The sequence below is a fragment of the Arachis hypogaea genome, chromosome 14 (genome assembly GCF_003086295.3).
Source record: "Arachis hypogaea cultivar Tifrunner chromosome 14, arahy.Tifrunner.gnm2.J5K5, whole genome shotgun sequence".
Taxonomy (NCBI): Eukaryota; Viridiplantae; Streptophyta; class Magnoliopsida; order Fabales; family Fabaceae; genus Arachis; species Arachis hypogaea.
Window position 1 is genome coordinate 121253006 of NC_092049.1, and position 11284 is coordinate 121264289.

Consider the following 11284-nt stretch of genomic DNA (forward strand, 5'->3'; position numbering starts at 1 on the left):
AAAAAGAAAGAAGAAAGAAATAAGGATTAGAAAAGAAAAGATAATAAAAGTGGCGGTGCAGGGATCTGGTGATGTTGCGCTATTGACGCGCACGCGTACTCCACGTGTGCGCGTGGGTCGCAAAATTTGGAAGGTGACGCGTGGGCGTCGGTCACACGTACGCGTGACCATGTTTGTGCTACTCGCGCGAAGGCATCCTTGCGCGCGCACAACTCTCTGTTTGTTTTGGAGTGTGTGCCAAAATTTCAAACGACGCGTGCACATCATTGACGCGTACACGTGAGTGTGCAAAATTTGAAAATGGCGCGTACGCGTCAGGGACGTGTACGCGTGGGTGATGTTGTGCCTTGGGCACAGTGCCCGCACTAGGCCAGCACAACTTTCGGCCTGACACCTCTTTACGCCGATTTGTAAGGTCACGCGTACGCGTGGGTGACGTGTACGCGTGGAAGACTGATTTTGTAATTGATGCGGACGCATCAGGGACGCGCACGCGTGGGCGTGTTTGTGCCTAAAGCACGCCTCCAGCCATTCTCCCGCGTAACTTTCTGTAAGGTTTAGCGTCGCATGTGACGCGTGCGCGTGATTCACGCGCACGCGTGGGACGCGTTTTTTTTTTAATGCAAAATGCAGAATGCAGCATGCAGATGCTAATGCAAACATTATGAATGACACTAATAAAATTAAAATAAAATAAACTAGGAATAAAAGGAACGATTATACCATGGCAGGTTGTCTCCCACCTAGCACTTTTAGTTAAAGTCCTTAAGTTGGACATATGGTGAGCTCCGTGTCATGGTGGCTTGTGCTTGAACTCATCCAGGAATCTCCACCAATGTTTGCAATTCCAATAGCCTCCTCCGGGATCCCATACTAGTTGCACAAAGCCTTCAAGCAAGTTAAAGCAAGTGACATGGCTCCGGGAATGTTGGTTGCTAGAATGAATTACGGGGTCCCAAACGTTGCTTTTGCACCCGTCTTTGCCGTGATCATCATTGTTCCAACTGGGTGGCACGCAATTTAAATTCTCATTGAGACATCCAAACAACTTTCTAGACCCATACAATTTAGTATTCTTCCAACCATGATAATTCAGCCATGAGCTTCCTACCACAATGAACCTAGGATTGTGTTGCCAACCACTAACCATCTCCCTCTTACTCTTATAGCCACAAAGAGCTCTAAGTTGCCCATCCGCCTCAAGCAAGGCATATTCAAGTGGGCTAATTAAGCTTAGAGATGAGAGATTTACCCACTTGAATGAAGGGATGGATGGTGATGGCTTTGGGGGAGAGGTCTCCAACAACCTTGGCAAGGTGATCTCCAGCTCCATTCCCTTGGGCTCTTCTTTGACAACTTCCACCTCTTTGCAAGCTTCTTCAATATCAACATCTTCCTCTCGGTAGCTTTCTTCCAATTTGATCTCTTCTTCATTATTCACCAATGGCATGGGAGGTTGTGCTTCTTCTTCTTTGATCTCCATGTCTAGTCCAATGGGAGAGGATTCAAATGTAGATAAGAATTCATCAATGATTGAATCTATCTCTTGATCATTCCCTTCAAAGTCTTCAACCATGGTATGCCTTGGAGGTTGTACACCCTCCTCAACATCAAATTCAAACTCCTTAGAAGGGGGCTCTATGACTGGGCTTTCCCATGGACGTTCCGCATCTCCTAAGTCTTCAACAAATTCTTCTTCTTCGATAATTCCAGCTTCCTCCACTTGTTCCAATTCAAAGTCATGCTCCTTACTGTCCACTGGAGTTTCTAGTGTCTCCTTCATGCTACGTTCTTCATTAGATTCTCCACATGAAGCCATGGGGGTTCCTTGAGTGTCCGAACGTCTGGAAGGTAATTGATTTATTGCCTGCTCCAGTTGATGAAAGGTTGCATGAAATTGATCTACTATTTTCTTGAGGCAAGCCTGTGATTCTTGGGTCGATGGATATGGACATGGTGTATATGGAAGTGGTGGTTCTTGGGAGTAATTAGATTGGAATTGGGGTGAATAAGGGTTAGGATTATATGGAGGTGAATGGTTGTAGGTGGCTTGTGAGTATGGTGGTTCAAAGCTATGTTGAGGAGGTGGTTTATTGGCATATGATGGAGCTTGCTGGTAACTACAAGGGGGTCTACCATATCTATCATCTTGGTACGCACCTTGGAATGGCTCTTAACCATAGTAATTTGGTGGAGGTTGGTTGTCACGAAAAGGTCCACCATAACTATTGTATTGGCATGCATTGTAGAATGGTCGTTGTCCATGGTATCTTGGAAGGTGTTGTTGCCAAAAGGGTTGATCAGATCCTCGTGGCTCCTTCCATCTGTAATTGTTTCGACCTTGATGCATGTTTCTGTTATAGCTTCCACTCCTTTCAACAACATTAGAACCAAACTCAAAGAGACGGGGGTGAGAACTCATAGTAACTAATAAAAATTAAAAACAAAAATAAAAACAAATAAACAAGCAAAATAAAATATTTACAATAACCAATAATAAGGCACACGTTTGCAATTCCCCAACAACGGCGCCATTTTGACGAACGGATTTTTGCCGGTAAGGAATTTTACAAAAATAATCACGTTGCAAATATAGTTTCTAAACCAACAGAGAATCCTTTCGTACAAAAGTTTTGGTTGTCACTTAAGCAAACCCAATAAAATTTATAACCGAAGTATTTAAACCTCGGGTCGCTTCTCAAGGAATTACAGGGAAGTATGATTTATTATTGGTTATGGAAAAAGGTATATTTTTTTGTTTTTGAAATAAGGAACAGGAAAATAAATTAACAAGAAAGTAAATTAATTATCATGAAAACCATTGCAAGGTATAAGAACTAGAAATTCCATCCTAGTTATCCTTATCAGGTGTGATGAGAATTGGCTTTTGCTCCAACTTAGTTAACCCTTACTAAAAAAAGGAAAGTCAAATGGACTAATCAATTTGATTCCTCAAGTCCTAGTCAACTCCTATGGAAAGACTAGCTTTAGAGGGATCCAAATCAATAAGCAAATTCCAATTTTCAATCAACAGCTGAGTTTGATAACTCAAGTGTCACCAATTACTCAACCAAAGCAAAGGGGGAAAAATCTAAATTATTTATATCATAAATAGAAGAAAGCAATCATAAATCTGAAATACCTCAAATTATATTAAATAGAATATTCAAATCTAACATGAAGAGTTCATAAGCCAATTGGCAACATAAGTAATTAACAAGTGAAAGCATTAGAATAAATAAAAGTAGAAGAAAAACTAAATTAAAGGAACATTGAACCTTGAATGAAGAAGAAGTAAACCATAAACCTAAAACTAAGAGAAATCCTAAATCCTAAAACCTAAGAGAGAGGTGAGAGCCTCTCTCTCTAGAAAACTACATCTAAAACCTAAAAATTGTGAATTATGAATGTTGTCTTCATGAATTGATGGATTCTCCCACTTTATAGCCTCTAATATGTGTTTTCTAGGCCGAAAATTGGGTCAGAAACAGCCCAAAAATTGCCCCCAGCAATTTCTGATACGTCCAGCACGCGGCAAAGTCACGCGTGAGCATCGTCCACGCGTGAGCGTCGTCCACGCGTGAGCATGGATTGGATTTTTGCCAGGTCACGCGTGCGCGTGATCCACGCATGCCCATTGCCTATCTTCAGGGCAGCTATAGCAAATTATATATTGTTGCGAAGCCCCGGATGTTAGCTTTCCAACGCAATTAGAACTGCCTCATTTGGACTTCTGTAGCTCATGTTATGGTCAATTTAGTATCAGGAGGTCAAGCTAGACAGCTTTAGCAATTCCTTCAGTTTCTTGTATTCCTTCCACTTTTGCATGCTTCCTTTCCATCCTCTGAGCCATTCCTGCCCTGTAATCCCTAAAATCACTTAACGCATATATCACGGCATCGAATGGTAATAAAGGATAATTAAAATTTGACAGTTTAAAGGTCTAGGAAACATGTTTTCAATTATATCACAGAATCATGAAGGATTTGTAAAACCATACAATTTATATGAATAAGTGAGTAAAGAATCGATAATAACCACTCAATTGAGCACAAGATAAACCATAAAATAGTGGTTTATCATAGTACCAGAGTTCAAAGGGTTCCTCTCAGAAGTGCATATTGGTTGTTAGCAACCATCTCAATAAGCTTATTAGCCTCTTCAAGCATCTTCTTCATATGTAGGGAACTACCTGCAGAGTTGTCCAGTGACATCTTGGCCATCTCAGTGAGGCCATCATAAAAGATCTGCAGCCTGGTCCATTCTAAAAACATGTCAGGAGGACACTTCCTAATCATCAGCTTGTATCTCTCCCAAGCTTCATAGAAAGACTCTCCATCTTTCTGTATGAAGGTTTGGACATCTATCCTAAGCTTAGTCAGCTTTTGAGGTGGAAAGAACTTGGTCAGAAATCTAGTGACCACCTTGTCCCACGTGTCCAGGCTCTCCTTGGACTAAGAGTCAAGCCGCTACTTTGCTCTGTCCATTACATCAAATGGGAAGAGCATGAGCTTGTAGACCTCATGATTCACTCCATTCGTCTTCACAGTATCACAAATCTGCAAGAAGTTAGAAATGAATAAGTTTGGATCTTCCTGTGAGAGTCTATGAAACTGGCAATTATGCTGCACCAGAGTGATCAGTTGAGGTTTAAGCTCAAAATTATTGGCACGAATGGCGGGTACAGCTATTTTGCGCCCATAGAAGTTAGGAGTGGGTGCAGCATATAAGCTAAGCGTCCTCCTTGCTTACTCATTAGCGTTAGGTTTCCCACCCTTAACGTTCATAGCTTCCTTCTCAAAGGTCTCCTTGAAATTCTCTCTGGCTTTGTAAGCTTTAGCTTGTTGCAAACGCCGCCTCAAGGTCCTCTCAAGTTCAGAGTCAAACTTAAGAAGGGGTTCTTTATCCCTGTTCCTGCTCATAAACAAACAAAAGACAAAGAAAAAGTGGGAGTCTCTATGTCAAAGTATAGAGAACTTCCAGTGAGACATCCCATGTAAAAAGAAATAAAATAAAATAAAATAAAATAAGATAAAATAAAGTAAGCAATTAACTAAAAAATTTGAAAATAAAAATGAAAAAGTAACTTAAAAATTTTGTAATTGAGAAGAAAAGGATGTAAAAATTTTCGAAAATATAAAGGAGAAAACATTAAAGGGACACCAAACTTAAAATCAGAAATTAAGGGAAAATAAATAAAATTAAAAACCAAAAATTAAAGGAAAAAGAAAATAAATAAAACTAAAAAAATACCTAACCTAAGCAACTATACAACTAGTAGTTGTCAATCACAAATAATCCCCGGCAACGGCGCCAAAAACTTGGTGCAGGAATTCGAGATTCCCACAGCTTAACCGGCAAGTGCATCGGGTCATCCAAGTAATACTCCAGATGAGTGAGGGTCGATTCCACAAGGATTGTCGGACTGAGCAATAATGGTTATCCAGTTGGTTTAGTTAGGCAAACAGAAAAAGGTTGTTTGGTGAGTCAACTTGCATAAACAATAAATAAACCAATAAAGAGAGGAAATAAGGGGTTTGCCGTAAAAGCAGTATGAGAAAACAGTTAACGCTTCGAAGATGTTTACTTTTTCGGATTAAAAGTTCTTACCAACTATTTTAACAATGCATGATTCAATTCATGGTAAACTGTAAATGTCTAAACCCTCATCTCTTAGTGATTTAGCCTCCTCTAACCTTCATTAACCGCCACTCTCATGGTCACTTAATTTCGATTAGAGGGTTTAAGTTCAAAAACTAGTTTTTAGCCACAGAAACCCTAATTACCCGAAGCTAACAGGATTATATGTCACATATCCCAATTAGTTTATGTAATTAGAGATTTAGGAGGAATTTGTTTTCAAGTTGTAGTTCAAGCGAGATAACTCTTTCGAGAATCACAAGAACTCATGTAGAATAAGGGTCATACTCTCGTTCCACCCAAATTCATAAGATTAAAAATCAAAACAATCCTTGAAAAGAAGCAATACATTAATTAGAATAGAGAAGTAATAGTCTTAATCCATAAAAATAAACAGAACTCAAAACCTTAACCAAGAGGTTTAGTTGCTCATGACTTACAGAGAAACTAGGATTCTGAAAAACGTGTGGAAGGGCGAAGATCTGAATACAAGAGATCTTTTTTCCTTTTATACTAATCTAATTTGATACAGAAATAAAATAAAATAATCATTTCTAAAACTAAAAGATATTGTTTGTAAATAAAAATTACAAAAAGAAAATAAAATATAACTAATACTAAATGCTAGATCCACTAGAGATGCTCCAAGAGTGGGCCTTCACATTCGAATTCAGCTTGCTGGCGTTAAACACCAAATTGGGCGTTTAACACCCTAAGGGGAGCACTTTCACACATACTGCTGGCGCTAAACGCTGGCTGGGTGTTTAGCCACCTGGGGGGAGTTTGCCAGCTTTTCTGTTTTTAGCTCTGTCAAACTGCTTCGAATTTCACCTCAAATCATAAAGATACTAAAACAACTCAAAGTAGCATCTAAAGAGGATTTTTGCACTAAAATTAAGTAAAACTAAATAAAATCTAACTAAAAATAACTAAAAAATTATAAGAAAAAGGGTACAAGATTTTCACGCATCAATCACTTCTAATAGAAACCATCTTTAAGCCTTTTTCATTTTGGATCATTTTGCTAAAAATTTCAAAGGCTAAAAATGCATCATTTTTTTGTGCAAGAAATAGAACCCAACAAAATCTAGTATAATCATCCACAATCACTAAGCCATAGTTTTTACTACCTAGACTTTGAGTTCTAGTTTGATCAAAGAGGTCAATATGTAGCAATTCAAGAAGTCTTTTAGTAGAAATGTCTTCCTTAGGTTTAAAAAACACTTGGTTTATTTTTCCATTTGACAAGCATCACAAGTGATGTCTTTGTCAAACTTGATACCAGTCTTTTGTGCTAATGCCATTTTTCATAATCTTTTGACTCTTAAGTTCATCTAAAGTGAGGACATACACATTATCACATCATTTTGCAACAAACAACATTTCATCAAATTTTTCATTCACAACAAGGCATTCTAATCTTTTAAAAATTACCAAATAACCAAGATTACAAAATTGGCTAATACTCAAAAGATTGTGTTTCAACCCATCAACCAAGAAAATATTTTCAATGAAAGTAGAAAGATCTTTGCCAACTTTTTCAATAGCAATGATTTTTCCTTTACCATCATCACCGAAAGTCATAAACCTTTTCCTTTGATAAAGAATGTTGACTTTTCCGTCGTGTGCCTAGAGCATCCACTATCTAAGTACCACATGTCTTTCTTCTTCTTGGATGTAGGCAAATATGCACATACTCTTTAGTAACCTTGGGTATCTAAATTAATTTAGATCCTTTGAAGTTAATCTATCTTGGTTGCCTAAGAACATTGAAATCACAAACAACTTTATATGTTTTGTTTCTCACTATTCTTTTCACAATAAAGCACTGAGAAGAGGAATGATCATGTTTATTGCAAGAACAATGATCTCTGTATGCATGATTTCGAAAGTGATTAAAGGTTTTGAATATTCTGGTTTTTGATATTGATGCATCACTTTTGATAAAACGAGTTTTAGCAGCCGCATCATCTTTAACAACATAACACATACCATAATTTTTTACAAAAGTTTTGTCCTTAATGATGATGCATTTGTATCAAAATATGGCTTTTCAAAATTAGCATCAACTTTAGTGAGATAACCCAAACCATATTTTTTAAATAAAGATCTTTGATTAGCAAGCAATTTGTCCAGGTTACTGAAACTATGTGTAAATTGTGCTAAATCATTATTTAGACCTTTAATCATTTCATATAATCTTTCATTTTCTACAATGAGATCTGGTGAGGAATTAACTAAGTGCTTTTCTTTAAATTTCTCAATTTCATATTTTAAAATTTTTTTTTCTTCAACAAGTTCAATGGCACTTTCGGTTTCCTTTACTTTTTCTTTCAAGAAATTCTTTTCAGCTTTCAAAACTTCATTTTCATACTTGCATTTATTGTATTTATTCAGCAGTTTTTTAGAATGCTTAGTGAGATCATCAATAATAACATGTAAATCTTCAATGGACAAGTCAAAGTAATTTACCTCATCTAATTAATCGTGACCAGTCATGAGGCAGACTTTTGCTTCAAATTCAGACTCTTCCTCATCATCAGAATCGTTTTCTAGATCCTCCCACGAGGCCATAAGCACTTTCTTCTTTTCTTTCTTCATTCTATTCTCTTTCTTGAATTTAGGACAGTCAAACTTGTAATGACCAGCCTCCTCACAGTGATGGCAAATAACTTTGCTCAAATCTCTTTGTTGATCCTTTAAACTTGAGCCTCTGCTCTTGCCTTTGCTCCTCGTTAGCCTTCTTAATCTCCTAGTAAAAAATACAATCTTATCATCTGAAAAATTGTCATTGGAATCATCCTCCAATGACTCAATTTTGAATTTTAGGGCCACTCCTTTTCTTTTTGTGTATTGGCTGGTGCGTGTGGTTTCATATACAAGAAATTTTTCTCTCAACTCATCATAAGATAATGGATTCAGATTGTTGCTCTCGGCTACCACAGTTGCTTTTGTTTTTCACTCTTTTGTAAGACTTCTAAGAACTTTTCTCACAAGTGTATGTTCAGTGTGGGTCATTTTCATAACATCCAACCTGTTTATGATGATCGAAAATCTCTTAAACATCTCATCAATGATTTTTCCATCCTTCATTGAAAATATCTCATATTCTTTTCGTAGCATATGTGTCCTTGTTTCTTTGACTTGTTTGGTACCTTTGTAAGCGACTTAAAGTTTATCCCAAATCTGTGTTGCTGTCTTGCATTTAGATACCTTCCGATATTCTTCAAAACTGATAGCACAGTGCATCATGTTGATGGCTTTGGCATTTAACTCTACCTTCTTCTTGTTTTCTTCGTTCCATTCGACTTCTTATTTCGAAGTCACCACTCCTTTGGCATTAGTCTTGGTTGGAACTTAAGGACCATTTACAATGATCTTTCACATATTGTAGTCAATAAATTACATAAAGATTCGCAGCTTTTTTTTTTCAATAGGTATAGTTCTTGCCATTAAAGAAAGGTGGTCTGTTGTTGGACTGACCCTCAGTAAGCATGTAAGCTGTAGCATTTGCACCCATGTTGTTTGTCATTGGACATTTTCTTTAAGCTGTAAAGCTTGATCCTTGAGACCAAAACTCTGATACCAATTGAAAATTATTGATGGCCTAGAGAAAGAGAGGTTGAATCTATGACCTTCTTTTAATCTTGATTAATTAATTCTCAAACCAGAAAATAAAAATTGGCTTCTGTTCAAACTATGAGATTGATTATGTTGGAGATAATTTTATTTTGTCTTATACCGAGTGAAAACAAAATCAGAGCAAGGAAGAAGAAAATGACACAGCCATGTATCCTAGTTGAGCTACCTTGTGCAATGCAATCTACATACAGTCTCCACCATAAACAGTGGTAGAACTTTTTATTATCTTTTCAAGTATTACATACACCAATTCCCAATGATTTAACCTAATCCTATCAGGGACAAACCAAATTTCTATCCAAGCTTACTTCGCTAGGTTCACTCCCTAGACTTACAACACACTAAGTGGTCACCCAACTTAGCAAAGGATACCTCATAGGTAAGGGTTGCAAACGGAAAAGCCTGCTCTGTCCCGCCTAGTGAGGTGATCCTGAATTCTTCCCCCACTCCGCCTAATAACGGGCTGGTGGGTTGGCGGGTCAAACCCGCCAAATCTTTTTTTATAAACCATTAAATATTAAACAATATATATAATTTCACAATCATTTTAATAAATTTATAATTTCTAAAGACATAAAAAAATTATAATTTCTAAATTTACAAATATTAAAATCTTTATAATTATAAATATGTAATAAACATAATCATACACCAAGTTTTTTGAAACAAAATAATAAAACCAACATTATCTAAAGCAAAACAAACATTATCTAAAACATATAATTAAATATCTTCCAATTAAACATAAAACATAATCCAAAATATAACTTAGAACATCTTCAATTATTATCTTCATCCTCTTGTAGATTAATAACATCATAAAAATTGTTAAAAAACTGCCCTGACAAAAAAACTCTTGGCCCGCCAGAGAAGTCCGTCCTGCCCCGCCGAAACCTGCCAAAGCCTTTTTTAGCGGGTTACACAGGCCGGCCCTGGGAGTTTCGGCCCGTTTTTCACCCTTATTCACAGGTACAAAATACAAAACAGAAATACAATCAAAAGACACATGACATAAATCTTGGCTTTTTCTCTAAATACCTCTCTTTGCCTTTTCTCTCAATTGTTTTTTCTTATTGCATCACTTATATATATTTTACCACTGAATAAAAATAAAGAAAGATACAATATACAAATTAAATATTTAATAATACACTATGATGGAGATGATGTAGAACAGTTCTGAAGCTATAGGATGAACCGGATTTAGCACTAGCTCTCATATGTAGCTCTCCATCTTGGCAGAATATTTCTTTAATGTAGAAATACTGTCCAAAATGTTGAGCAAGAACAATAAAGAAGCTATTAATTAAACTCTGATATTTGGTTCACTCTCCTTGACTAAACTGAAGTTGATTTCTCCTTTTTGTATTTAATTCTATTTTCAAAGCTAGGGCTTGCTTTCCTAAGTCAGCTCCTTAGATCTTGAACCAGCTAAAGTCTTCTCTTTCTTTTCTTCAATTAGATTATAAAATCAGAAATTTGAGATCAGAGTTAAGCACAACAGAGGAGACATGAACAACAAAAGCCTCATTGGTCTGATTTCTTTAATGGGTTTGTCAAATCCAAACGCTTAATCTTATGCTTTGGCCCCAAATTTTAATATTAGTCATTGATTCACAATGGAAAGAGGTAGACTCCATTTTTCTTTTGTTATCCGAAATTGCATGTGCAGAGGGAAGGAGGATTCAACAAGTAATTGACTTTCATATTAATGGAACCATTTTACCTCTTTCTTCTGATTCAACTTAACTTGAGCAAATTTCTTTTGGCTCCCATTTGCTTTGACATAGCCTCCAAAATTTATTTTTCTTTCTTCTGATTTGGTACTTAATGAAAAAGTGAAGTACCCTTTTTCTTGGTTAATTGCTTTACCCGAATTGTGCAATAGCAGTAGCACCTTTTTTTTTCTTTTTCATGATACTAATGGACTTGGTTATGGTTGAAGATAGATTTGATCCACTTGCCAACAACCTTGTTGATATTGTCCAAGTAGCAACACAAT

At 36.7% G+C, this 11284-nt stretch overlaps 1 non-coding gene across 1 annotated transcript; it reads left to right on the top strand.

Moving 5' to 3' along the window:
- The first annotated feature begins 4272 nt into the window (after positions 1–4272).
- Positions 4273–4376, top strand: LOC112746258 (small nucleolar RNA R71). The gene has a single exon (XR_003174151.1). It is a non-coding gene; the product is annotated as a small nucleolar RNA R71 (small nucleolar RNA).
- Positions 4377–11284: the final 6908 nt, after the last annotated feature.